Here is a 26,193-nt window from a genome sequence, read left to right on the forward strand (position 1 = left end):
GTTTGTTTGTTTTTTGGCTGTTTTCTTTTTCAATCAATTGCATTTCTGTAAGTGCTACTTGTTTGCCCTTTCACATAATTTTGGTGTTTATGAAGACAAACCTTTATTTTGAAGTCAAATCACCTTGCTTCCGGTCTAAACGTGACAGTCTCTTGACTCGACGCCACAGTTGTGCAGTCACTAAGCTACAGTCACAGTATTACAGTAGATAACATGTTAAGTACCATGGAGGACCTGTTAACATGTAGCCTTATGTAGTCTTCCCTTTCCAGAAGACAGCTTCACTATACAAAGCTTCATCCAGTGTCTGGAGAGCAACCAAATGATGTAAACGGATCACAAGCCATCAGTGTGAAAATCAGATGCCTGGCTTGCTGAAACATGTCAATATGACTCGAATGGCTCCCACCCACACATGGTAGGTGTTACTTGTCATGAATAATTACTGTACATTGCCAGAAGTTAATGAATCATGGCAGCCTACAGCAGTACATTCACATATAAAGGCATGAACAAAAACATGTGATAAGATTGAAATTTTAAATTTGCACACAAATACACTGTAGGTTCTTTAGATGATCCACAGCTACAAAATCTCCTGTTTCGGTCATAACCTCTTGCAGAATTATGCTGCTTTTAGTGTTCCAACATGAACAAACACTGGCCTACAAAAAAAAAAGAAAAAAAGAAAAAAAGGCTAATGTTATTCCTTGACTGTAACTCTAACATTTGAGTAAAAGAACAGTTCCCCCTGAAAACCTGAAAAGCAAGAAAATCAACACTGATATCTACAGTGTCATCTAGATACATAACCTGAAGCTGCTCCGTTAGCAGTCTATTAAAGCTGACCTTGTGTATTCAGTGTCGGTGTCTTTCTTTTCCATCTGAATGGGATCCCATAATAGTGATGATGAAAGATCTCGACTCTCAGAGTTGTGCTTCATTACCTTTTCCACTGAATTTAGATCAGATGTATTATATTCCAGATATCAGCTACATTTTACTTTATGTGATTACTCAGAATTCTACAATATATATACCAATGCAAAATGCAAGCCAGCGAATAGAAATATTATGGATTTTGTTAGAACAAGTGGGAATCAGGGGGTTAAATTGTAAAGGTTGATTATTTAATCAAGAGTGAAAGTGAATATGTATTTTTCTGTGTGTCATATGTTAGTGTCACGCCAGTCCCATGTCGTCTGTAAAAGTTTTATCAATAGTTCTTTTATTCAATAGGTGAATGTGAGAAAACACAATGGTTTACACAAAATTCACAGAGCTAATTAAACCTCAAATGTGTAACATTCAGTATTCATCCATGTATCCTGTTTGGGATTTGAGTCATTGTCTACTCTTATGTATTTTGGGGGCAGCTTTTAGAATAGTATAGGTGTGATGAGGTGACTGTTTTTCACCGTGCAATAAGTACAATTTTTAGTGCTGGATGGCAGAAAACGCTCATAATATATCTGTGGAGGCTGAAGGGTTATGGATCAATATCTATGACTCAGCCATTACTTGGCCAGCTGCTGAACCCTCTGGCTTTCAAAACTCACTTTGCTTCCTGTACTCTGTTTAGAAGAGAGAACATCCCTCCTACTAGAGCTTCAAGACCTGATCTAAGCCAGTCTCTGTTTGGTGATTAACAAAGTGGACTAACATGAAGGATGTTCAAACTGTCGCATCCCCGAGTTGACATTCATTTATTTGCCCTTACCACTTACAAGGTTTTCTCAGTACAAACACAAACTAACTAAACTAGGTAGCCTGATAGTAAAGGTGGGCAAGTCACAGAAATAATTTTGTCCCAACACAGGGAAGAGATACACAATGTTTAATCTTTGAAAAACTATTATTTGATGGCTGTGATTTATCAAATGTCCTGGGGAAAATCTTGCTCAAGGACACTTCAACACACAGCTCAGCTTGGAGCTGGGATTTGAACCAGCAACCTTCCTAACACTAGTCGACCTGCTCTACCCGCTGAGCTAAAGCCCCTGTAATGTTTATTTTTCTTGTAAAAAAAAAAAAAAGTGAAAAAAGTAAAATTTATTTAACAATGTCAAATCTTAAAGACAGGTGCTTGCTGTATAACAATAAATTGCTCAATAACTCGTTATTGAGCTAATAACCAAATTCACACTGCCGGTCAGTTTAAGGGCTTTTTTAAAAGCTCAGTAAAGAGATCCAGCGCTTTCAACGGTCTTCCTCAGGTGGTCAGACAGCGTGACTGTGCTCCACGATCATTCACTTCTCTCCTCCATCTGTTGCCTGCCAACATGTCTAGAGCTGTGAACATTGGAGGGGCAGCGGTTCAGGGTTTCAGCAATGTGCCTCCAGCTGCAGCACCAACAACCACCACAGAGCCATCACAGCACTTGGTCAGTTTGGTTTTTAAGCCACGCAGAATTTGATGATCGAATGGTGAATAGACTGCGTTCAATGTTGACATGTAAATAAAGTCAAGTACTTGGGTAGTAAACAACTTGTTAAGTTGTTTGTGTTGTTTTTGCAGGAGATAGTAAGAGATAGCAATGCATCTGGACCAGCAACACCCACTGCTTCCACATCATACTGCTCGATACTCATGTACCTATAGTTTTTTAAACAGTGTGGCATAAACACTTGTAATTATTGTATTTAATATACGGCACAGTATATAATTCTCCTTGGTCAGAAAGATATTACTGACGAGCAGAGATGAATGTCTTGCTCTTTGGTCACACCATCTGTAATTCTCTCTCTTGAATTACCCGTCTTTGTGACGGAAACATGCTCAGGGTCATAATCTGTGTTTTTCTGTGTGGTTACCAAGGAAGGCATCAGATTTACAAGATGGACTGAAAACTGCTCTTTCACTGAAAACCCCCTTTACTGAAGCTGCATCTCTTCTGTCAGTGTCAAAGCCTGTCTTTCTATGAGTTGAACAATAACTGGATCTCAAAGTGTCATACATAAATCTAGACATTCAAATGTTGGCAAAGTGACGCTTATGGGGCATCTGCACCCCCAAAACAATGTGGCTCAAAGATGACATGTAAGAAAGTCACTACAAAGGGTGTGCACTATGGTGCTGTAGTTGAGTATACTCTGTGCAGGTTGCGGTTGCTCTTCAGGATGACAAAGGTATTGGCAGTCAATCAGTCTAAGGACTGACAGTAATGAGGACTGATGAGGAGACTGATTGTTCGACTGGCCTTTCTGGACCAGCGATCATGAAATAATGATGATGAAACTGATACTGATGATGTCATTGATGGTGATGATGATTATGATAACATCAGATCTCCCTCTTCTCTCAGTCAGCGCTCTCCTGAGCTCGACTGATGGCCTGACCCTGCTGGGTTTCTCTTGTTTTTCAGCATCAGACAACTGCAGGTACTTCATAGAATTGGGAAATTCCTGCGTGGTATGTGCAACAAGCCAAAGCAGATCCATCAAGTTGGAGATCTTCCGTGTCCGAACCTTTTTGTTTCTCACGGGAAGAGTTTGAGGCTGCAGAGAGGAGAGAAGCTTGAGCAGACTACCTCAACTTCTCTGCGACATTGACTTCAACTGGAACAAGGAGGATCTGGTGGCTGTGTTCTTATTTGAAACAATGCAAGGCGCCTCTGCGTCTGGCAGATAGCGCCTTGCATTGGGGTCTATCGATATCTAGTGGATAGATTGTGCTTTTTGAACCTTGAGGGCTGGCCTTATGTACCTGGCAGAGCCGACTATGCCTTGTGTGTAAATCGCACTAGGGCTTAATGTATCTAGAGGCTGGATTTTCTCTTTATCACCTTTTGGGTTTGCCTCTTTGTCTGGCTGGGCTGGTGATGCTTCAGGCCTTGTATCTTGTATTATTGAATCTGTTAACATAATATTTATATAATAGCTTATTAGTCAGGACTCCTCTTTCAGGCCCGCGGTTTTAGCGTGAGATCTTGCTTAATCGAGGCTTGGTCACACTTTTGCCGCTGCTTCTCTTTTTCATTCAAGGTATTTCAGACGACTGAAAGTGTCATTTTGCTTCACATGAAAAGAAGAATCCACGACCCTGAAATGAATGTAGGACTCTCTACCACCTGAGCTACTGCCACTCACATCACGATGGTGAAAAGGATAAGAAGAAGCTTTTGAGTCTGAAAGAAATCAAACCTGTTGTGTGAAGAGAGAGAAAGTAATGTCTTCTAGCATACACACACAGCACCTGTTTATCCATCTAACACGACTCACTTGATAATTCAAAGAGTCTTGTGAGTTGAGTTGTTAAGTTATTAGTAATTCAACGATTGTTGATCCCTTTCTGTTGTACTTACTTTTTACAGATGTGCAGACTGCTGTAAGGGGCAGAGGTTTATCTTGATAAATGTTATTTGTGTAATTCCAGGGAAGGACCTTTGGTTTTCCACTGTATTCCTGTGAGTCAAAGTCAAACCAAGCCTTCACGTCAGGAAGCTCCTGCTCGCTGAACAGAATGAACCTCTTTCTGAGCCAAACTTCCTGCCAGAGCCAAAACACTGTCTGCAGGGCCACTGAGACAGCAGAAGATGACTTATTTTGATTTTGGCTTTATTCTTTATTAAGGTTACAAGGTAAACGTAGTGTCATTTTTTTTAAAAACAGTGGAACTATGTTTGAGTCCTTCGTGCTACGGTACATCTATTATAGAGTGTTGATGATGAAGTGAGGAGTCTCACAGCTTGAGGAATGAAGCTGCTCTGTAGTCTGGTGGTGTGGCAGCGGGTACTTCTGAATCTGCCAGATATCAGCAGGGTGAACACACTGTGGCTGGGGAGGGTGTTTGGGCTCTGTGCAGACATCTAACTTCACCGATATCACTGACGCTCTGTAGATGGTCGCAATGGTGTTCCGGGCAGTTGTCGCTGTGGAGCCTTTCTGTCCTTGGCCGTGAATGCCAGCTCGTGACCTGTGCCAGTCGGGATGCTTTCTGTTCCTCTTCTGTGAAAGTTAACAAAAATCTGTCTCTGTAAGGCATTAAAAGTGTAGCTTTTTACGTTGTAATCTTAAATACCTTGGTCGACAGGGCCAGCAATAGTACTGTAAACTTTCTGAAAAACGCTGCATCTCTCTAACCCTTTGTTTGTTGGCCGACCGACAGCCGTGAGCACATGAGAGTCCAAGCCATGTGATAATCTCTGTTCATCTCTCTCTACCAAGGTTTCTCCGTGCTCGACCATCAGCTGTCTCGGGACGTCTCTCTCTCTCCCCCCCCTGGCTCTCAGTGTATCGCTGTCCTGCAGGAGATTCAGCCTCACTTCTTCTCTCTCGTGTGTGAACAATGCCCCCTCTCTCCCTCTGTGTCAGTGTTTTTCCTTGTTCCCTTTTCCCTTCTATGTAAATGATGTTGTTGAGTTTCGCCCAGGTCTCCATGGTAGAGAGGAGGTCGTGTGGCGTTCTTCCTCTTTTGCTCCTCTTGAGGTTTTGATTCTTTTTCTTTCTTGATCTAAATTGAGTTTCTGAGTCCATGTTCAGACTGCGTGGAAAAAACGCAGCCCACTCATTCATTTAAATAAGGCTCATCCCGGAAACGCCGTCGGGGTGCCAGAGCTGTGCCAGATGACATCATCTTAGCCGTCTGTGTTGGCAAATCAAGTTCATGCACACACACATTTCTGGTAGATTACTATGTACCATGAATGCTGTATTGTCAATCATCATAATTGCAATAGCTGGAAAAAAGCACTTATCAGTTTTTTTTCCCATTTCAATAACAGGGCCACGTTAAGGTCCAGATGAAATGGCATCATCAAAGTGCCTCGCTTCTGTATTGTGATGTATTTCAGAATGGAACAGGATAGGCAGGTGGGACATAATATTGAGGGATTGTATTTGAATGTTAAAAGGTGAGGGTGTAGCACAGTGTACACTGCTGGGATAGCTGCATCCATCAGGGAGAGAGAGACAAAGTCCTTCGTTGACATATAATTGCTGAAGGTGCCCACTGTTAAGTGCCCTGCACATAATGCGGAACTGTCACAGAAACCACTTTCCTCAAAGTGAATAACATATAACCAGCGGGACTGCAACCATGGTATAGTTTGAGAAATGGAACAAAGTTTGAGGTGGGAACACCTGCCGACAGAAGACACGATGTACGGTGCTGGTGCTCGCTAGCTAGCTAATTAATCTTAGCTCTCTAAATGTTGAAGATTGATTGATGGGTAGATATCATGATATTCGGTGTACACTGAATGAACCTCCACACTGTAGCGTATACTTTCAGAAACAATACTGCAGTTAAAGAGCTAATGCTCCAGTGTTCAGTACAAATATAACAAAACCCCGCCTGAACTCCGGATACTTCACAGCGTAGATATTAATCACAATTCTACCTGCCAAAATGTGGCAGAGTTTTACATTTGCTGAATACATTGAAGTGATCATTACCAAACTGACAGAAAAAAAAACAATTAATGCCTCTTGGCAAGCACAGTTAATTCCCTCTGTAGTATCGCTGTAAACAGTAGCTCCATCCATCTTTTATCCATCTTCTAAACTGTCTCAGAGAAAAAACTTGTGACACAAGCGCATCTTGACACTGAGAACCCATCTGATGTCCCAAACCCAAGACTTTATTTCTGTTACCACTGAGACACAGTGCATACAGTACAGCTACAGTGATAGAAAAATAAAAAAATAAACCTTAGCTAATTTAATTAAAAATGATATAACCTGCATGTGTATGGTTTATAATAGGCTCCTTCACGTAAGATAAAAAAAAAAAAAAGATCAATTAATGGTGAGAGCTAATGATCTTTAAAGGACAATTTAATACCTGGCACAGGCTTAGTTTATAGTCTAACGGCAAAATGAACCAAATGAGCTAAAACTTGTTATTCACCTTGATCAAAGGCTAGAAAGTTTTAGGAATATTCCAGCAGCCACTCTGTCCCACTTTCCCTCTATGGAGTTTGGATATACATTTTATTTAACAAATTCAATCTACCGTAGGTGCAGATGCTTTGTATTGCTCCTTGTAATTACTTTACATACTACCTGCAGGCTAGTATATCTGAAACTGAGAAATTAAAATTGACAGACATCTGTTGTCTGTCTGCTGTCGCCAATATTGATCATAAATCCACTCGCTCTTCGCTATTTGTTTGCATCGAGTCGATCGTCCTGGGACATTTCCAAAAATAGTTTTCATAAACTGCTTCTGACAGAGGGCCTCTGTCACTCCATCTGGGTAAATGTCAGCAAAATGCCAAATTTCAGAGACATTCAGAATTTTTGAGACGCCAAACACAAAGGATTTATTAACTTCTAGTGAGTGAATGACATCAGTGGCTGGCAGAAAGCGTATGGTAGATGTGTTAGTTACACGTTCCCTGTGGGAATTCGCCATATACGCTGAAGGATTGTTTTAAGTTAATTAGTTGCCCTTCATGAGGACCTAATAGTGCAGTCTATAATTCAGTGATATTCATGCCATGTCTAAAAGTCAAATAAAGCAAAATGGATTCAGTAAAATCATTAAATGCTAATTCATATTTAATATCAACCACACAGGGACTGAAAGACACAGTCTCTATTATAAAGGCTACAAAAAGAAACTGGATTTATGTTATGCTTAAACAACGACATAATGTTCCCATTTTCAAAAACACAGCGCCACATATTCTTAGAGCCTGCTAAGCCTGCCACATACGCTCTGAGCTATACAAGACATAGCAGATTGATAGTATCAGCTGCTCCCTGATCCTACTACACACATCTCTCAGTCCGATTCAAGCTCCGTTTGGCTGTGCAACTAAAAGCCATGAATGAGGAAATGCGAGAAGACGTCACACCCAGGTTGCAGCCTCACGGTTGCAGCTCAATATTTCCTTGGAAACGTTCTCAACGCAGCCCACAAGATGGAGCTAACGCCTAGCAGAGGGCCACAGGATCAGCCGAGTGGTGCAGCTGAATTGGTGCATTCAGGCCATTTTAGCAGATCAGTGACCAGTGCAGCTTTATTTAGGCATGGCTATATTCACTGTTTAAATCTGCTCATGTTGTCACTGCTTGGAGAACAGAACAAACTTCACGTTTGAGCTTTTCATTTTGTATCGTCTGAGTCTCACAGTGGTGATCCATTTTTTCCCTTAAATTTTATTTTGAAGTTTCTGGAGGGGGTGCTCTTTTCCTTCAGCAACTTTGGCGCTCCCCGCGAAATACCAAGTGTTTTTGTTCGAACGTGATGACTCTGAAATGTAGAAGGCATCACTTCCTGTGTGCAGACCTGGGACTATTCCCAGGGAAGAGCTTCCAGACACTGACTATGAGGAACAGCGGATGTAAAAGCTTTCATGAGTTTAATCATTACTCTTCTTCAGTAATTGGCAACGGGAACAAAGAGGCTGAATGAGATGGTCCTGGATGACACATTTATTTATGTGAAGATGTCACAGAGTATTATTTTTAAAAAGTAAAAGCCTCTGAGCGCCACGTTGCATCAGCCTCCGTCTCGCAGCTTGGATTGGTAGATAATAAAAATAACATGGCATGTCCTCTATTCTTGCTTGTGATGCAGATATACTGGCGTGACTGGTGGTGTAGATGTGACTCAAGATGAAGCCAGACACACACACACACACTCTTAAACCTCAGTGCACACACACTGACAGTCATGTAGCCGTGCAGATGTGCGCTCTGAGCCTGCGTGTCTGTTCTTTCCCCCATCATTTGTGCTTCAACCCATCTGCCAAAATCCTCTCAAGCAAAATCTGACTTGACATTTTCCAACACTGAATCAGCAGAGAAAGTAGGCTAGCACATTGATGGATACTGCTGGAGAGACAGTGGAAGAAAGGGGAGAAAGGGGGAAAGCGGCTTGTTTCGCAAAAGGCCACGGGTCGAGGAAGACATCTATTTGCCCCCTGTGCCACCGGAGCACACGACGGCATTAACCTAATGAGTCTTTACACAGTAATTAACGGTTCCCCACTGAATGATACTCTCTGTCGCTCTGTGCCGAAGAAGAATTAATTATTATTATCAATCAATGATGTTATCTGTGGGTGTTGCTTGGTTAAGAAGGGAGACGGGCAGACAGTGGCATTTAGCTGTGATTAATGAAGTGACCTTCCCTACAGCCTTGGCTGAGATCTAGAAAAATCTATTCCATTTCAAAGTGACCTCCGGGGGTGACGGCTGGTTGGAACACCCATACACTCGGCATCCAAATGCAACAAAACACACACACGCACCCACACACGACCTTCACCATAAGGGACCGGGCAGTGGCGCAGATGCGAAACCCCTCCGAAATGAATGTCCGCTAATGTCGCTGCAGTCAGCTGCTCTCATTTCCAGCTGGTTGTGACACACGACCGAAGAATGTCCTCGTTGCTGCTAAGTTTGGTGAACTGATACTATTGCTCAAAGCCTTCGCACACCATCCACTGGCATGCAAATGTGATGGCTGCAGTAGTGGTGATGATAATGATATTAATGGGTGCCCAAAGACTTCTCCTAAGAAATTTCCATATTTTGTCCCATGGGCCTCAGCTGGTAGAGCGTGGCATTAACATTTTTATATTGGTACCATTCCCACTAGAACAGGACAAGCCAAGCATGTAGGCCATATTCATTCTTCACGCTGGAGAACAGGGGGGAAACAACTGGGTGTTTCCACATGGAAAGGTTCACAAAGCAGGCATTACATTTGTAAAAGAAAAAAAAACAACAGTTAAAAGAGTATAGTTGCTACTTACAGATACATACCCTGTGAATAAGGACCTATCGGATACTTTGACTGTATTATTATACTACAGACCAGAATAAACTGTTTAATCTTAATCTCTGTCTATATTGATGCATTTTGACAGGATGTCTGTTATTATTTATGTACAGGAAGGTGCTGTAAATGTTATGAAATACTTTTGTTGTTTGTTGAGTTCTGGCGCAAAGCAGAGAGCTACAGGAGATAATGAGGTATATACTGCCACACTGCATTTTTTTTTTTTTCTTGGCTGCAAAACCCTTCAATTATCTTGCAGGAGCTACATTGGAGATCATTTCTGGATGTTTTGTGCTTTCTCATATACTATCTTATTCCTTTTGAGCCGTACAAAGATACAAAGATGATAGTTTTAGGAGAACCTGATACATAAATAGATAGGATGAGTAGCTGCGTAAAGTGAGCGAGTAGGACTAAGGCTGATGTGGCCACAGCACGGGGAAAGATAAAGACAGTGTCTGTGAACGGGCTGCGTGTTCGTCGGCTGAACAAAATGGACCCCTCCTGTCGTTCACGAGGCACATTGTTTGGCTATTTCATTGTCTTACTTTCTCGCAGAGGCACTCAGACGTGTCACAGTAGGAAAAGCACAGCGGTAAATAACACAATGAATGATGGATGAATTCTATTTGCTTCAGTTTCAGGGTCCTGCTATTGTTCACGCCGGCTCGCTGTCACACAACCCACTCGGCCACTTGGATAAAGAGTCAGCTCAGAAACAAACCTAGCATATTTTTACAGCTACAACACAAAGTTTTAAAATGCGTATGTGTGAATAGCCTCCAGATTCAGTTATACAGTGAAAGTTTTGAGATATTTGGAAACTTTTAGAATTTCCTTTGGGCCGTTTGGAGGCAATGGAACAAGTTTAGACACAACATCTCACACAGCAATCGCCTATTTCAAGTCCACAGCACACATCGCAACATTAGCATTCATTTTGTGTTTCCGAAGCATCTGAAGTGTGGAATCCGATGTTTTATCGCTGGATTGGCCTTCAGTTTCAGCTGCTTTAGATTGAACTGGGTTTGTAACTTGTCCAACATCTCCCTCTGCCCAAAGTTTAAAGGCAGGACCACCGGTACCTGGAGAAAATCTACAGTTTCCCCATATTTGTGTAAAACCTGATACGTGACACGGTGTTGATGTGTGCTTATACTTTGGATCAGACTCGGTAATAGTCCTGAGAAATGGGTATTGGGCATCTTTTAGCTGGCTTTTCAATGCTGTGTAATACAGACAGGGCTTCAGGGGTAATGGAGATGTAGTGGCATTTTCTATTGTGGCCCAAGTATTGTAGAATTGTAGTGAGAACCACTGCATGGTTGCCCTAATCTGGGAGCCATTTCTCCAGGAAAGCTTCAGAATCCCTCCTCTCTGAGTTTTTTTGGGAGGCTGATGAGGCGTAGGTGAGAGCAACGTGAGCGATACCCCAGGTCTTATTCTTCTCGGTGAGCAATTTCACTTTGCTTTCCAATTCAGTTGCCTCGGATGTGAGCTGTGTCGTTGCAAGCTCCGTGTCACTGATGATTGTGTCTTAATCCGTTCCGATGTGTGCAATATCTCCGGTGGCTTTCCGGTGCGGCGCTTAACTTTCTGCCTTTAAAGAATTGGTGGCATCAAGTACGGCGCGCTGCTGTTGACCGTGTGTGCCATTGGAGACTGTCTGTGCACACGCATCATAAACATGTTGCATGATGCTGCCGGGTCAATGCTGACTTGTGTTATGAGACTTAAATCATGCCGGACGAGATGAATGGAGCCATTTTATTTACTGTTTTAGTTCGAAACTTCACCTTACTTTCCATGGGCCCGTAGGTGATTAGATAAGGATTTAAGTTTTGAATTTCTCTTTTTTTCCACTTGTCACCACCCAGGTCTTAGGCCACGACAAAAGGAGCCGATTGCCCAATTGTATTGAGGATAGCAACTATTTATTAACAGAAATTTAAACTGAATACATTGACCAAATATATGAAATGAACAGTCAGTGCTAGTGAGTAAAATAAGTTCAAGTAAAGCAAACAAAAGACAACATGTGGTACGAGGAGGAGGGCCAGGGATTGATGGGAGTGAGGAAGAATGCATTCTGGCTGGACTGGCCAGGTGCACCCAGCTGTATTAATATGAAACTCGCAGGACCTGAAGAGAGACACAAAACACAAGCAGCAGCCCAGGGCCCAGCCAGAGGGCCATCACATTCTTCAGATGCATTTAGCAATCCCAAATGCATCCATTTGATTCAGATGGCCACCTGGCTCTCCTTCCGCCTGACCCAGCATCAGACCATCTCCTAATGAGGACGAAGAGGAAAACACATTAGTTAAAATAACTCTCAGAGCCTTGCAGATGTTGCATTTGTTTTTGTCACGGATTAACATTTGGTAACAGATGGGTAATACGCGCACATGCTCGCGAACAATGCCAGCAACAGCAAACACACTAGCGCTCATCTAAACAGTGATTACCATCTCGTATGAGGCTGGTGCGCTGCCCAGACGATGACAGCTCCTCGTACAGTACAGGAAGTCCCTGCGATGCCACTTTCCCGAGCCTCAGAGGCACGCATGTCATTGTGCCATGTTTCATCTCACCCACTCATTAATGATGCTCGCTGGCCAGCACATGACAGACCTCAGCTTTCCCACTGTTTGTCTGCTGGCTGTCTCTGCAGCAGGAGCAGCCAATGCTGAGAGTATACATGGCATGTAATTGCTGCACTTCTGGAGCGGTGGGCAATAATGGGCTATAGGAGGCTGTTACTGGGGTGACCCTCGGCATAATGACCCACTCGTTCCTTATAAAGTATTCAGGACATTGACTTTTCATTCATGGGCGTGAGACTGAGGAAAAAAAGGAGACAATAATGAGCATTTACCAGGCTAGTATATTCATTTGTGAGGATGATGACCCAAATAGTGTCAGAGGTTACAGAGCCACGAGTGAGGGGATATAATCAGACAGTTGTTCATGGCTACAAAATGTGTCTCGGTCTATATGCTCAGTGTGGGTTCAATGGCGTTTTTATTGCCGCAACAGTGCAACAATGTAGTGTTATTAAACTACTCTAAGGAGAAAAGTGCAGCTAGTACTGATCGATAAAATTTTACAATCAACTCTAAACTGCCCTGGTAGCCAATGAAGTGAAGTTAAAATGGTGCATTAGATTGTCTTCTCCACTTAGCTCCCATCAGGAGAGCAGCAGCGGAATTCTGGACAAACTGTAATCTGGACTTAATCTGCTGCGTTCAACAGCATTCCAGGGCGGCGTAATGAAGGATAAGCAAGGGTTGCAGTTTTAACGGCGACTCAAAGACAGAAAATCTCTAGTGTTGAAAAGTAAAAAAAAAAAAAAAAAAAAAAAAAAAAAACACAACTAGAAAATGGTCTTAAGTGCTTTTTTTCTTTAAATGAGAAAGCTTTATATGGAGGTAAAGCTGAACGTGAAAGCCTCAAAGACTTGTGTAACGATCCCTCTTGGTACAGGAAACTGTGTGTGTATAGCTAAGGAAATTACAGTGGGTCAAAGTTCATCCACATATGAGATAGTCTGTATAATAATATAACAGTTCCATATATGTTTGCTAACTTCAGGGTTCATTAACAAACATCTGCTGTGTTCCCAACTCTCGGAAATTAGCTCGAGTTTATACAATCTTACTATCACCAATACAGCAAACCTACACATAACACCCATGTAATAGATGGAGGTTGCCGGTCCTCTCCGACATGCACTGGTAACAAGCAGGATTCCCTGCTGCTTGTCTTGTCTTAGGTTTGCGATGGCATTTCCTAGTCACGTTGCATTTATCACAAGAGACACCATCAGTGACAGAACAGGACAGTATCTGCCATGTTGTGTGTTGCTGCTGTCAACAGTCTTGTCCTTGTTATGTTATGCTCTTGTTTTTCTACAGCGGCTGACAGTCAGAGAATACCAGACAGCAGTACTGGAGCAGCACAGGGCCTGACAACCACACCTTCACATTCATCCATTGTCATCTATAAAACACATTTTATACATAAAAAGGTACGTTGACTAATTGCCATATCTGTATTTCCTGGGCTTATTTTCTAGTGATTCAGCAAATCACTGACAGTGACCAATTATTAAGAAATAATGTATACATATAATTATTTATATATATATAAAAGGCAAATCAGATTGTATACAATGAAGCAGAGGAACTGTTCTTTATTCATTTATAGCAGTACAAATAGTCTACAGGGTTTGACCATCCAAAATTGTGTTTCACAGGCCTTGTCCTGTCACGTAAGAGACTGTGCAAATGTACAATAGAATTAAACAAATGAACACCACAACTAGGGTGTAGACTGCAACAGCTGTAAAGTAATTTAGTGTCCTCAGACACAAAAGCCTCATTATGCTGAAGATTCTGCGTTCAACATCAGTGAAGAGAGTTTCGACAAGCAGCTGGTAAGCACCAAAAATCTGTGTGCGTTCAATCCCCATGTACGTGGCCAAACTTTGCATCATTTCCCACGCGCTCTTGTAACGTTGCCATTTGTGGCGTTATTAACGTTAGTGCGTTGTACTGACTAGATTGCACCCAGCTGGATGTCCCTTGTGTATGCGTGAGTCAGTGTTTTCACTGATTTTGACAGCAGTTACTGCACATTACACGTGTTTTACAGCATTCACTAACGTCATGAACGTCTATTCCAAAAATAGCGAAGCATGCAGTGTCGACCAAATTCTATCTAGGAAGGCGAAAACATAATTAGTGGAGCTCTCAAAATCCTCTCCCACACCAATTTTGCAAGTCACTGCAGGATTTTATAGACAAAACATGAATCTCAAACTTAACTTATATTAATCTTTATTGAAATTCAGGTATCAGCAGGTCAGTCACAGCCACCTTGGATATGACAGATATACACTGCTTGCCTGTACGAAATTTTATTGAAAAATTGATTATTCTGATGAATACTGTCAACGAGAAGTTTGGAACATGATGACAATGTAATACAACATTTTAATTCTAAAGGGAATCTTGACTTTTTAAAAATGTAGTTAAAAAACGCATCTACATGTCATAACACGGAATAGCAATAGTTATAATGCCTGTATTTATTTTGTAGGGAACAAAATATATATGGTGGTTGGTACTAGCAATCCATGCAATCCATTCCTTGCTGCATTATTGGTGTTTTTTTTTATCATTCCTCTGGTTATTCAATGATTGTTGGATTCATTATAATGGCTGTATAATTTAGATAGTTGTGTAAAGCCCATATGTGATCTCCATTCCTAGTTAAAAGTTAATTCAGTTTATTAACAGCTATTCTGGGAGATATGGGAGAAGTTGCGAGGTGGCAGGCGGAGGTGAGCGTATATGAAACCAGGAGAACGACCACGATGAGACAATAAAACGACTCCCAGCCCGTTTTAAACACCGTAGATGGATGACACACATGGCGGTATAGTAACTGTTGCATTTTCCACCCCCTTAGTCTGCATTTGCTTGACGATATAGCCCATTAGCTCTCATTATACATGTTGATTGAGTTTACTGACAATAAAGCATGTAGGATCTTTTCTTTCCCAAACTGGGACTTGATTAAGAGAAACCAATGACTTGTAAAGTCTCTCTGCGCCAAATACTTAATTTGTCGTCTCAGTAAGATGCATTGCAAAGAAATTAGCGGCGTCTTATCGGACAGAAGAAAGGCATTTTTCAGCACAACACTGGCTCCACATGACTGGAACACGTATATAACGGAGGCATCATTCACCGCGAATTCCATCCAAATCACTGACATTCCACCACAACAAACACCGCGCTCTGCCTATAATTAGTGCAGAAACTGTAAGTGGTGAGTGGGCAGCCTGTGTGTTTGGGAGCATATGTCACAGTGCGTTAGCGTCCAGACTAAAACGTGTTACTTACGCCTGTCATGGCGGCCCTGGCTGCCTGTCAGACCAGCCGTGAGGTGACAGTGATGCGTCTTGTCTGTCTAGTTCACTGGCCTGGAAGACCTGTCACCTGTCAGCACACACGCATGCGCACAAGCCACACACACACACACACACACACACACACACACACTCTTTTCCTCCCCTGACAAATACAGCAGGACACACCATCGCAACATAGTAAAATTCTCAGGAGTTAGCATGGGGCCTCCTGTCACCTGACAACATGTGTGTTCCAGTGTTATAATATAAATGAAGCTCAACTGTGTTTCAGCTTTCACTCAGTTTTGAGTGACCTGCTCTATTTTGGTTTTGCCCGCTGCCTCCCTCCGGCTGCACTTGTTACAAAAATTCATGGCATGACAGCAGATGTAAAACAATGTCCTGCTCTTAAAATGACCAGTCAAAAGCTAATGGTTAGGTGTGACATAACGGGGATGTCCTCTATCTGACATGAACAAAAAATTGCAGCCCAGGTTTTTTATTTTTCTTGAAAATAGGCAAAACCAATGACAAAAGCATAATCCATTAAAACCTGGGGTTGGTATGATCGTAGAAACCAGCTTGAGTACACAATTTTCTCCAAAGCCAATCCTCCAACACTCTGACAATATAGACGCTACCTGCTGTCCTGTAGCTGTCGCTGGCCAGGAGGCAGGTGTGTTTGCAGCTAGTTCGCTAAGTTCAACATGCTCTCCTAGCTTTTTAGTCTAGTACAGTAGATGCATAAATATACAAGTCTATTGAATGCCACGATCATATAAACACAAACGAAAAAGCCACCACAAACGTTCCTCAGTCCGAAAAGGACTCCTCCCTACTATAGTTGTGTGCTTTGTGCTAACTGGGTTAGCTTGGCACAGGAGCTGTGTACTTAGTGCTAACGTTACATGTTAACGTTAATGTTAACGCCACACAACTCTATTGCTGTATAACAAAAAATACTTTAAAAATACGTTACAAACCCTAGCTTTAATGAAATAATCTGATCCAAACCCCAACCATTCATCCTGCAGAATCGTCACCAACTCGTCTTTCCTGCCCCTCAGCTCAGTGGTCCGTTTTTGATCACAGTTTTAGAATGCACTAGCATCACATGGCAAAAAGAAAAAGTCAGACCAAAGTGGAGCAATTAGCCTCTAAAGAACCAGATATTTCCCTCAGGAATTCCCTCAGAGCTGATTGGAAAGTGAATACCAAATTAGCATTGGTCAGATGGATAAAAGTAAAACAGTTCCAAATGAATGCTAATGTGGCTTTGCGTCTGCTAGATGAGAACTGTTTTTTCCGGCACTGACACAATTTGCTAAATGTTGTGCTAACGGTCTCAGTAACAATGCATGGTCCACCCTCCCATGCGGCCAGAAAGACAAATGAATGCAGTTCTTATCAAATCAGTTACATTATTATGTATGACACAAACGTGTAGTGTTAGTAGTAGTGGTAGTATTTTGTGCATTTCATAGGATGAAGTACATAATATGTACAAGCATGCAATGCAGGCTCCCTTTGTCCTCTACACGTGTTTTGATAATGTTCACCAGTAAACCTTGCTTGCCTGTGCTCCTTTATGATGTAAATTGTGAGCTGCTTTATGTTTACATCCCCTATTTATCCCCTACATCCCCTATTTATGTTATTTTAATGCTTGGTTAGCCTCACGATATCCAGCTACCTGTAACAACCTCGTGTCTACACCGAGGCTACATCTTATCTTATCATGACATCACTGAGGTTTCATCCGATCTTATCACACCCCTTCCTCCTCCTCTCCCCTGTCCTTCCGATGGCCCCGCTCCAAACCTCTGCCTTGCACCCTGCAGCACATCAGCCCAGCTATACACTCACTCCTTCCCTCTAAAAGGCTCCCTCTTCCTCCTACTCCTCCTCCACTTCCACCCTCTCTCTCCTGTCCAGTGGCCCTTGTCTAAGTGTGTAGTTGTGTCTCTCTCTGAGGCCCAGTGTGTTAGTGCCAGATGACCTGGAGCCACCCATGACCAGTGGTCCACAGCTAAAGCGATAAGGCAGGGGACTCCTCTTCTTGCCGTACCTCCTTTATTCTCCTCTCATCACCTTTGATTTTTTTTTTCTTTCCTCTTCTGGCTTATGTCTATTGGGTATTTCAAAACAGCCTTTCATGACCCACAGTGGGTTTACTAGGGTTCCTGGTTCTAACAACAAATGAAGAGAAAACCTAAACTAATAAATAAATAATAAACATGATTTACTTTATAGACAACCACAACAGTGAGTAAAATAAGGAAGGTTTATTTCCTTTTTGTAGGTTTTTATTACATTATTAAGCATTACATTAACAGGATAAATATCACTGCAATTGGCCTTTTTCTTCACATACAGAAACTCCCCGTCCCTTTAAATGTGCTGCTGTGTAAGAATTTCTTCAAGCCTTTTTGACTGATCTGAAAACATTAATTCTTTTGAACCCTGCAAAAGAAAATTAAAAATACAAAAAAAAAAGAAAAAACTGACTCCATCTGATCTAATTCTGGAGAGATGGTCACAGATTGGTATTTCCCCGGTAATACCCATGCGAAGTCAATGGGAGATCTATTTATTTTGTCTCCCAATCAAACCCGCGGTTATCTTATGCAATCTATTGGAACAGTTTGCAAATGATTTCGGGGGGCAATGGCCCGTGTCCCCATTGACTTTGACTGCAGCGTTTGCGGGCCAGTGTTGCCTTCCAGAAACCCCAGAGAGTTTTGATTAACCACATCTGGTCCCGCTCTTTATTGGGATTCATCACTGCAAACTCTTTGGTAATTAGGAAGACCGTCCTTCATGTCAAATCAAAAAACATGACTGATGGCTATTTATAATCTTATGAGCGCATGTGTGTGTGTGTGTGTGTGCGTGTTGGTCATATGCAATAGAAAAATCTGATTAATGATGCTCATCTCAGCCTCCCCTGGCTGTCCAAATGTAAACAGAGGACTCAACTGTTTGCTTGCAGTGTAATTAGTCAGCGGTGACAGGTCTTTTCTCCCTCTCTTTTCTCCCTCTCTGTCTCCCTGTTCGTCTTGTCAACAGGACAGATACGCGCCGTGCTGTCAACAAGCCTGATAGCCAGCACTGGCAGAAAGGTTAAAATTTACATGAAATATAGCTATCTGCTTACACACACTCCACATGAGACGGATTTCCCATTATTGTTTTTTTTTTTTTTACTTCTTGCATTCTGTCCTCTCTGCGCTCTCCACCTCTATTATTTCTAATGCAGACTGCCGCTCTGATTGACTCACACACAGAGGCAAGGGTGCACGCGTGATTGAGTGTGCACACACACACAAATAGTCATAAACATTCCTCTTTGTTGAGCGGGTCGACAGGAGAATAACGGTCATCTGTCACAGCAGAGGTAACGCGGTTCTCGTACACGCTGTCCTACACAGCACCGCATACAGTATATGTATGTACCTCGTCGCTTTATTGTGCAGAAGCTGCTGCCATTAACTTGTTGTCGTCAAAAGCCGGAAAAGGAAAGCGCTCCGGTGGAAGACGGCGATGGATTGAGCAATTCAGAGGTTCATTTTCTGGAGAATCCAAGGTTCTACAGGGAGGATGCGTGTCTTATGGGCTGTATATTGTTTTGTATCCACTGAATATTTCCTGGTTAGTGGATGAAAGCAATAAGAACTGAAAAATGTACATGAACGTGAAAAAATATTAAAAGAAGAGTGAGAGAGAAAAATATGGATGCATTTGAATGGACCCTGGTTCTGCTGAGGGAGTGAAAGTGGTCTTTTTGGGGTTGACTGGTCGCCTTGTGCCACTGAAATGTCAACTTCCCCATGTGTGCACATAAAGGCAAACTTGCCCTTGACATTTTGCGATATGCTGAGTATCCCTTTATTGGGTGCACATCATCATTTAGTGTAATGCCCCTCTCCGGACGGTGAGTCACATATGAATAAAGCATACGTTTGAGGCACGTAGGCAGGGTTGAGAACTTTTAATATATCGTTACATTAGGCCGTCTGTATCCTTTAATAAGGTGCGTCTGGCCCAGTCTACCACAGGCATCAGAATGAGTGCATTAGTCAACACTGGTTATTCACTTTTCATTGAGTCTGACTCATTGTGTCATTCACGGCTCCTTCATTCAGTTTTATTGATCGTCTTCTTTCAAGCTTTTATCCGTACTCTGGTTTTCTTATAGAGCTGTTTGTGTTCCATGCTTTTTCACCCTATTCCTGAAGCACGTAAGATATACGGAGGATATATGTCTTCAAGTACTTTGTGTTCGGTCGGGGACACTAAAGTCAAGGAATTGACCATTCAAAGCAAATGATTATACTGCTGGATCTGGAAAAAAAAGCTTTCTCGGCTTTTTGAGGGAGAACTAAATGGAGTCTGGCCATTATGTTAAGTTTAGTAAACTTGGATAAGGAACACACACAGTATCCTGGCTTTTAACAGTGTACTCCAGGTGGCATATCCAGGTTTCTCAAAACTGGGGGGTCGAGCTTTATCCGGGTTGCATTGTGGGTAATGTAGGCAGCTTCCTCTGGAGCCACAAAAGGCTACTACTACTTTTTTTCGCAGCAGCAGTACCCAAGACCTGTCAGCACACTTTAATGTGTAAAATAGGTGGAGTTTCCCGTTAAAGACACACTGATCAATGTTTTTCAATATTAGAAATTGATCAAATGAAAGTGAATGAAAGGGAACACTTATAGTTACACATCAGCCTCCTTCTCTGTGTGGAATGTAACTGATGTGCTACGCTATGTCTTCACGACCTGTTCGTGACTGTTTATGAAATCTACCCAGTTTGGCGAACCCGAGACACTTGGTCACATCGTTGGCAGCGGTGTTCCTTTTCTGCAAGCCGCTGTGTGCTGTCCTTTGTTCTGTTGTGTTTTCTTAGCTTAGCTTCCTCCGTAGAGCAGGCTGGCTAACTTTGAGTTGAGTTTCAAGCTTTTGAGGCTGAACACAGCTTAGTTACAGACATGTGGTACAGAGACAGAGACCCCGGGTTTACCCAGCGGGGTCACGTCGGACAATGCCAGGCAGGGATGCGAGGGTTGATGTGATTCCCCTCACTGGTGACGAGAGACTGTGTACTTGTCTGGGTGAGAGATGGAGGTTACCAACTGAGCAGAGCTATATAGATACAACTCTGAATTTGTATTGTTATTATTATCATTATTACAGGTGCATTTTAACTCTGCCTGGTCGAGGTGGAGCTGATTTTAAATAGCTGATATACTGTATTTTGGAATGTTTTGCATTAATGAGCTCCTCCTAGTTTTTCAGATGTGAAGTCTTAATCTGCAAAGTAGCTATAATTGTCGTATAAATGTAGTGCAGGAAAACATATACGACATTTGCCTCAAAAGGCATCAAAAATTGTACTCGAACAAAGTAAGTGAGTAAATGCTGTAAACTTTTTTTTTTTATATAGTTACGAGTTACATGCACGCAGCTGCAACTCATCAGAGAGCAGATTCGACTTTCATGTCATGAGACATAAAGTGTCTTCGAGGCCTCGCTCCTGCAACCCTCTCTGCCCACTGCCTCCTTAGAAAATACCCAGACACCCTGCTGGCTCTGAAGCAGGAGAGAGAGGCAGAGAGAGGGAGAGAGAGGGAGCTGGCATTAGTCAACATTCTCACTGAGATTTCTCCCTACTGATGCACCACCCACTCCCATGAATGCCAAACAGTTCCTTTATTATCTCTGCATTTACATGATTTTCAGGAGCAGCTTAAGCTTTATTCCTCCAGCCTTCCCTCTCCTCCACCTCCTTGCTCTCCTCCCTTTCCTTTCCGCCCTTCTTCTCTGTCAAAGTGCTGTATCATTACGTACGCCTGGGATAATCCTGATCCCCTCGCCACTCCCTCCCTCTTCAAGTCTTGAGCCTCACCCTTCAGATTCTTCTGTTCTACAGGGTGTTCAGAGTGGGGTGGGGGGGGTGGCAGGAGGGCCGAGGGGTGGGTTGGGATGTCTTTTTCCTCGTGCTACTGCAAAATGATGATGAAACCATATGGAGGCTGGTGGTTGCGGGGGTTTGCAGGGAGGGAAACAGGGAGATGGGGTGGGGTGGGGGAGGGACAGGCGGGGGAGCTACACGGCAGCGTAAATGACTTCTTAGCAGTGCAGCGAGATGTGAAGGACAGACTGACGTGAGACGGTGTGGTGAGCAAACTAATGAGCTACACATTTCACGCCGTGAAAGAAAAGGAAAGACGAGAGGGAGGGGAGGAGGGATGGAGCAGGAGGGGCAAGATGATGACAGAGATAGAGAGATGAGAGGAGGAGGACAAGGAGAGGAGGCGGGAGGGGAGGAGAGGAGGAACGGTGGGGGGAGATGGGGAGATGGTGAAGCACTGCATTTAAGAAAAGTTGGGAAAAAAGAAAGACGGGAAAAGCGAGGGAGGGAGACGGCAAGAAGGAAGAGAGGGTGGAAGGATAAAGAGTGACATGAAAAATGACCTTTCTCTCTATTCTCATTTATCCTTGCCACGACAATGAACAATAAAGTTAGCTTCGATGAGATATTGCATGTGTACACAGTCTCACAGGCCGCTCGACCCTTTTTTTTTTTATTATTGTGACTTTCAAAGATTTCTTTTCGTCTGATGACAAAGGAAATATGTATTTGATGCAAAAAAAAGTTCCAAAGGGACTTGCAGTATCGGTGCGGAGCTGATGTTAAGGCTCTCAGATGAACTTTAGAAATGAAGCATCAGATATCAGGCTGTCACTGCAGTCCACACCTGATGCGATAAGGTTTGTTTGACTACATATTCATCGTGGGATTAATCAATACAGCACTTGTTGCCCGTGGGAAGCACTGTACCTACTGCGATGGAAGTTTTTACACGTTCTGCAGAGACATCACTGAAAACTGTTGTGTTTTGTATGAGTGTTTACAACACATAATTTTCCAAGCCAAATCCCCAAGTATTGGTGACAGCCTACGAGACAGAATCCGCATTAATTATACTGTAGGCTGACGAGCTGAGTTCAAGCGAGACATTAATGTGCTTTTGCAAAATATTGTTTTGTAAAATCCAATTATATTTACTGATGAGAAAACGGCATATGGTGACCCTCTGCTGTACCAGTGGGTGTACATAAAGATTCTAATTATTAATACCACCCCAGATTTTTTAATAAACACAGATCCCCACAACCTCCATCAGCGGCAACTTCACAGTTTTCAAAGCGACACGAGCAGCAGAATGCTGCAGCAGTACATTTAGTTATTTTTGGCTTCACACCCAGGACAAAACTTCCTGCTCTCATCCCTCCTCCTTGGCTCCCTGCAGCGTGAGTCTTTCAGTACCTGGTGTGATGGGTGTTGGAGGAGGCCTGTGGTCCTCTGTTACTGAATGCAGGCTGACATCCAGCTCGTCTGAGTCACATCCAGTGTTTGTTCTGGCCCAACCCGCCCACCACAGACCCTCAATGCATCAAATTTTAAAGCACAAGAAAGACTGATAAAATGTGGTTAAAGAAAATACAGGGCTTCGCCTCAGAGAGTCGAGCCTCTCTTTGGTGTCAGCTAACGGCAGCTCATAACTTTGCTCTCAGAAACATGGGTGTATTTCTATGATCTATGTGTCTTAATCCGGCGTATCATCTAATGACGAGTTAGAGGGAACATCACCAAAATATTAAATCCATGCTGTTCATTTCTGAATGCCTCTCCTCTGCCTATGTGGTCAGAGGCAGTCCAACCCATGAAAATTCAACTACTCTCGGCTCCTGTTCTTAGCCTCGCTAGCGGCATAGCTCTAGGGACAGCCATGTTGGTCTGTTGGTCAGTGATCCAGACTGAGATAACTGAAAAACCACTGGGTGGATTGCAATGAAATTTCACTCAGACAATCTTGGCCCCAGAGGATGGAGCCTGTCGGCTTTGGTTATCATGATCTGGTTTTAAGTTTATTGTCTCAACAACTATTTTATGGATTGCCATGCAGTTTGGCACACCCCTTCATGTCCACACAGGATGAATAGTAATAACTTTTATGGATCCTCTTTAATTTGTTCAGTAAGCTACCCCATGATCGCAAAGTAATTCCAATCAGCCTCAGCTGTACTTTGTATTTAGTGCAAATGCTTTAATGCAAACAGGCCAAGTTTAGCAGTGCACAGAGTCGTGGCTGTGGGCTTACGGTCTTGTTGTAGCTTTTGCCATCAATCCTATCGTTAAATCTCAACCTCACACTAACCAGGTTCATTGCTGAGATATACTAATAATGCAACATTGCACAAAATTAGTCAGACTAGAGAGGGAACATGAACGGTCAGACAATCATAGAAGGTAAAGTGAAATTATTACCTAAACTATTCCAAACGCCACAGTTTACAGACCAACTTGTTGCTTCAACTTTGTCTGTAGCTGTGGGCAAAGAGAGATTACACTCTGGATTTTTAGTTTCACTTTTACCTCCAGGGAAAGTGGTTCTTTCTATGTGGTGTAGACTGAATCGTAAAAATGGAAGCATTAATAATTCATTAGGAAAGGTGACAGCACCCAAGGGTGTACTCCAGGTAGCCCAGTACATTTTTTTTGATTCAGCAGTCGGTGGATTTTAAGATACTCTGTGTCTTGAATAAAACCATCCTCATTATCATCAGTGGAGCATCTCTTGATTTTTAATTGTGATGACTTTCCAGATTGATCCCCAGGTTCTGTAACTTGTGGAATTCGTCTCTCACATTATGATTAAAATGTGTGAAGCAGTGCATTCGACTTCTTCAACTTACACCTTTGAATTGTCAGTGTAATAATAGACCGTGTTTTTTGCAGGGCCGTGTTAGCATAGGTGCTCCTGCAGTGTAATTGGTTCGTTCTATCCAAAGGTTAAAAAGGGCTAACGTGTGAATTATCAGCTTTTCCCCTCTCTCTGTCTCTATTTATCTCTCTCCCCCCCTCTGCGCAATGCTGATATATTATGCTATTTAAGTCTCCCTCTTTTCCTCTTTTAGTTGAGATAAGAGTTCATTTCCACTGCCTCTTCTGCTTCTCTCATTATTGTAAAAGTCCTTCTTTTCATGCCAAGGAGCCTGGCAAAGAAGCAAATTGCTTGTCCTGCTAATACTTTATTAGAGGCTACTGGTGCGCACGTACTCCTTCAAACTCAGTCGGACTCACTCATTCTCTCAATCAATCACGCGCACCCCGCTCAGCTTGCCCTGTGACCACTTGTGCTAAAAAACGGGACCGTGTGCACACACAGTCACACTGGGGTGAAAATGCGCAGCGGAAATGATCGTCTTAATATGCCATTGAGTCTTGTATTTAATCGACATTTGCATTTTCTTCAAATGCCAATACGCAAGATGACCTTCATTTTACAAGTGTCTTCAGATCACTTGAGTGTGTGTGTGGTTGATAAATATTACAGCCTCGACATTATGTCTATGTTAATCACGGCATGTGCAAACCCTCAGGTTCTCTCTCTCTCTCTCTCTCTCTCTCTCTCTATATATATATATAAAATAAAAAATAAAACACATTCACATTCAGGAGACCTCTACAACCTTCCAGCTTCTTTGAATTACTGGAAAATGTCCATACTGCTCTGACCTACCATTTCCCTGTATTTGAACCAGCTTTTGAAATATGTCCCTAAACCCTTTGGTAGCAGGCGTGTGATCCACTGCATGTGGGTCAGTACGAGGCACCACCATAGCAACATTGCATTGCATATTAACCGTCACCTCATCGCTCAGGCTCGCTCAGGTACGTCCTTCCCCGAGCAGTTCCCTGAGGTTTCCGAGGCACAGTTTCCTCCGAATTCTGGCAGCTGTATTCACAGGGTCGCAACCTTCGCGTCTTGTTGAGCTGGAGAGAGATGGGTCTCTTTGCAAGCTGTGTTTACAAGCCACATACCGCAAAGATACACTCATTTTAAAACACTCATGCATTTTGGACAAGTGAAACGCGCCAAAATTGTGTTCAGTGTTTATCTTGAAAGCAACCATAATAAATCAGAATGTAATGGTAGTATTGAAAAAAACATGTATTTATTCATGCAAAGACACCAGTCAGAGTTGGCACTGATCCAGTCTCTAATTGGAATCCAGATTCTATAGTTGGATCGTCTGTGTGTAAAGGGAAACTGATTGACATACCATCCCTTTTTAGCTCATATAAAAATTGTACCCACTAGTAGATGAAAATGCTTCACTGTGCACTTGGCAATGCTTTGAAGAAGTCGCCATAGCAATTTGCTCACCTATACCTGTCCGTCTGTAAAACCTATTCAACTTACAGTTGAAATAAATTCATTTTGGATTCATTAAAACTTTTTAAAATCTTTTAATAAGAAGTCCCGTGCAGTTTACTACAACCTCTTGTAACCTCACACATAAGAATAATAATGCAGAAAAACAGCAGTGGTTTCAGTATCGGGATCATGGGTGCAGATCCCGATGTTTTCTGAAAAACATGAATTGTCCCCCTCAATAAAAAAACTGAACAAATGCATTTTCATCTAAAAAGAAATTATTGAAATGTTGGAACAAATAATTTTTG

At 42.5% G+C, this 26,193-nt stretch overlaps 1 long non-coding RNA gene across 1 annotated transcript; it reads right to left on the reverse strand.

Moving 5' to 3' along the window:
- Nucleotides 1–11,648: 11,648 nt before the first annotated feature.
- LOC115585563 (uncharacterized) lies at nt 11,649–12,995 on the reverse strand. Its single transcript, XR_003984724.1, has 2 exons — nt 12,205–12,995; nt 11,649–12,029 (listed from the first exon to the last, which is right to left on the reverse strand). It is a non-coding gene; the product is annotated as an uncharacterized LOC115585563 (long non-coding RNA).
- Nucleotides 12,996–26,193: the final 13,198 nt, after the last annotated feature.

Source organism: Sparus aurata, chromosome 7 (genome assembly GCF_900880675.1).
Source record: "Sparus aurata chromosome 7, fSpaAur1.1, whole genome shotgun sequence".
Classification (NCBI taxonomy): domain Eukaryota; kingdom Metazoa; phylum Chordata; class Actinopteri; order Spariformes; family Sparidae; genus Sparus; species Sparus aurata.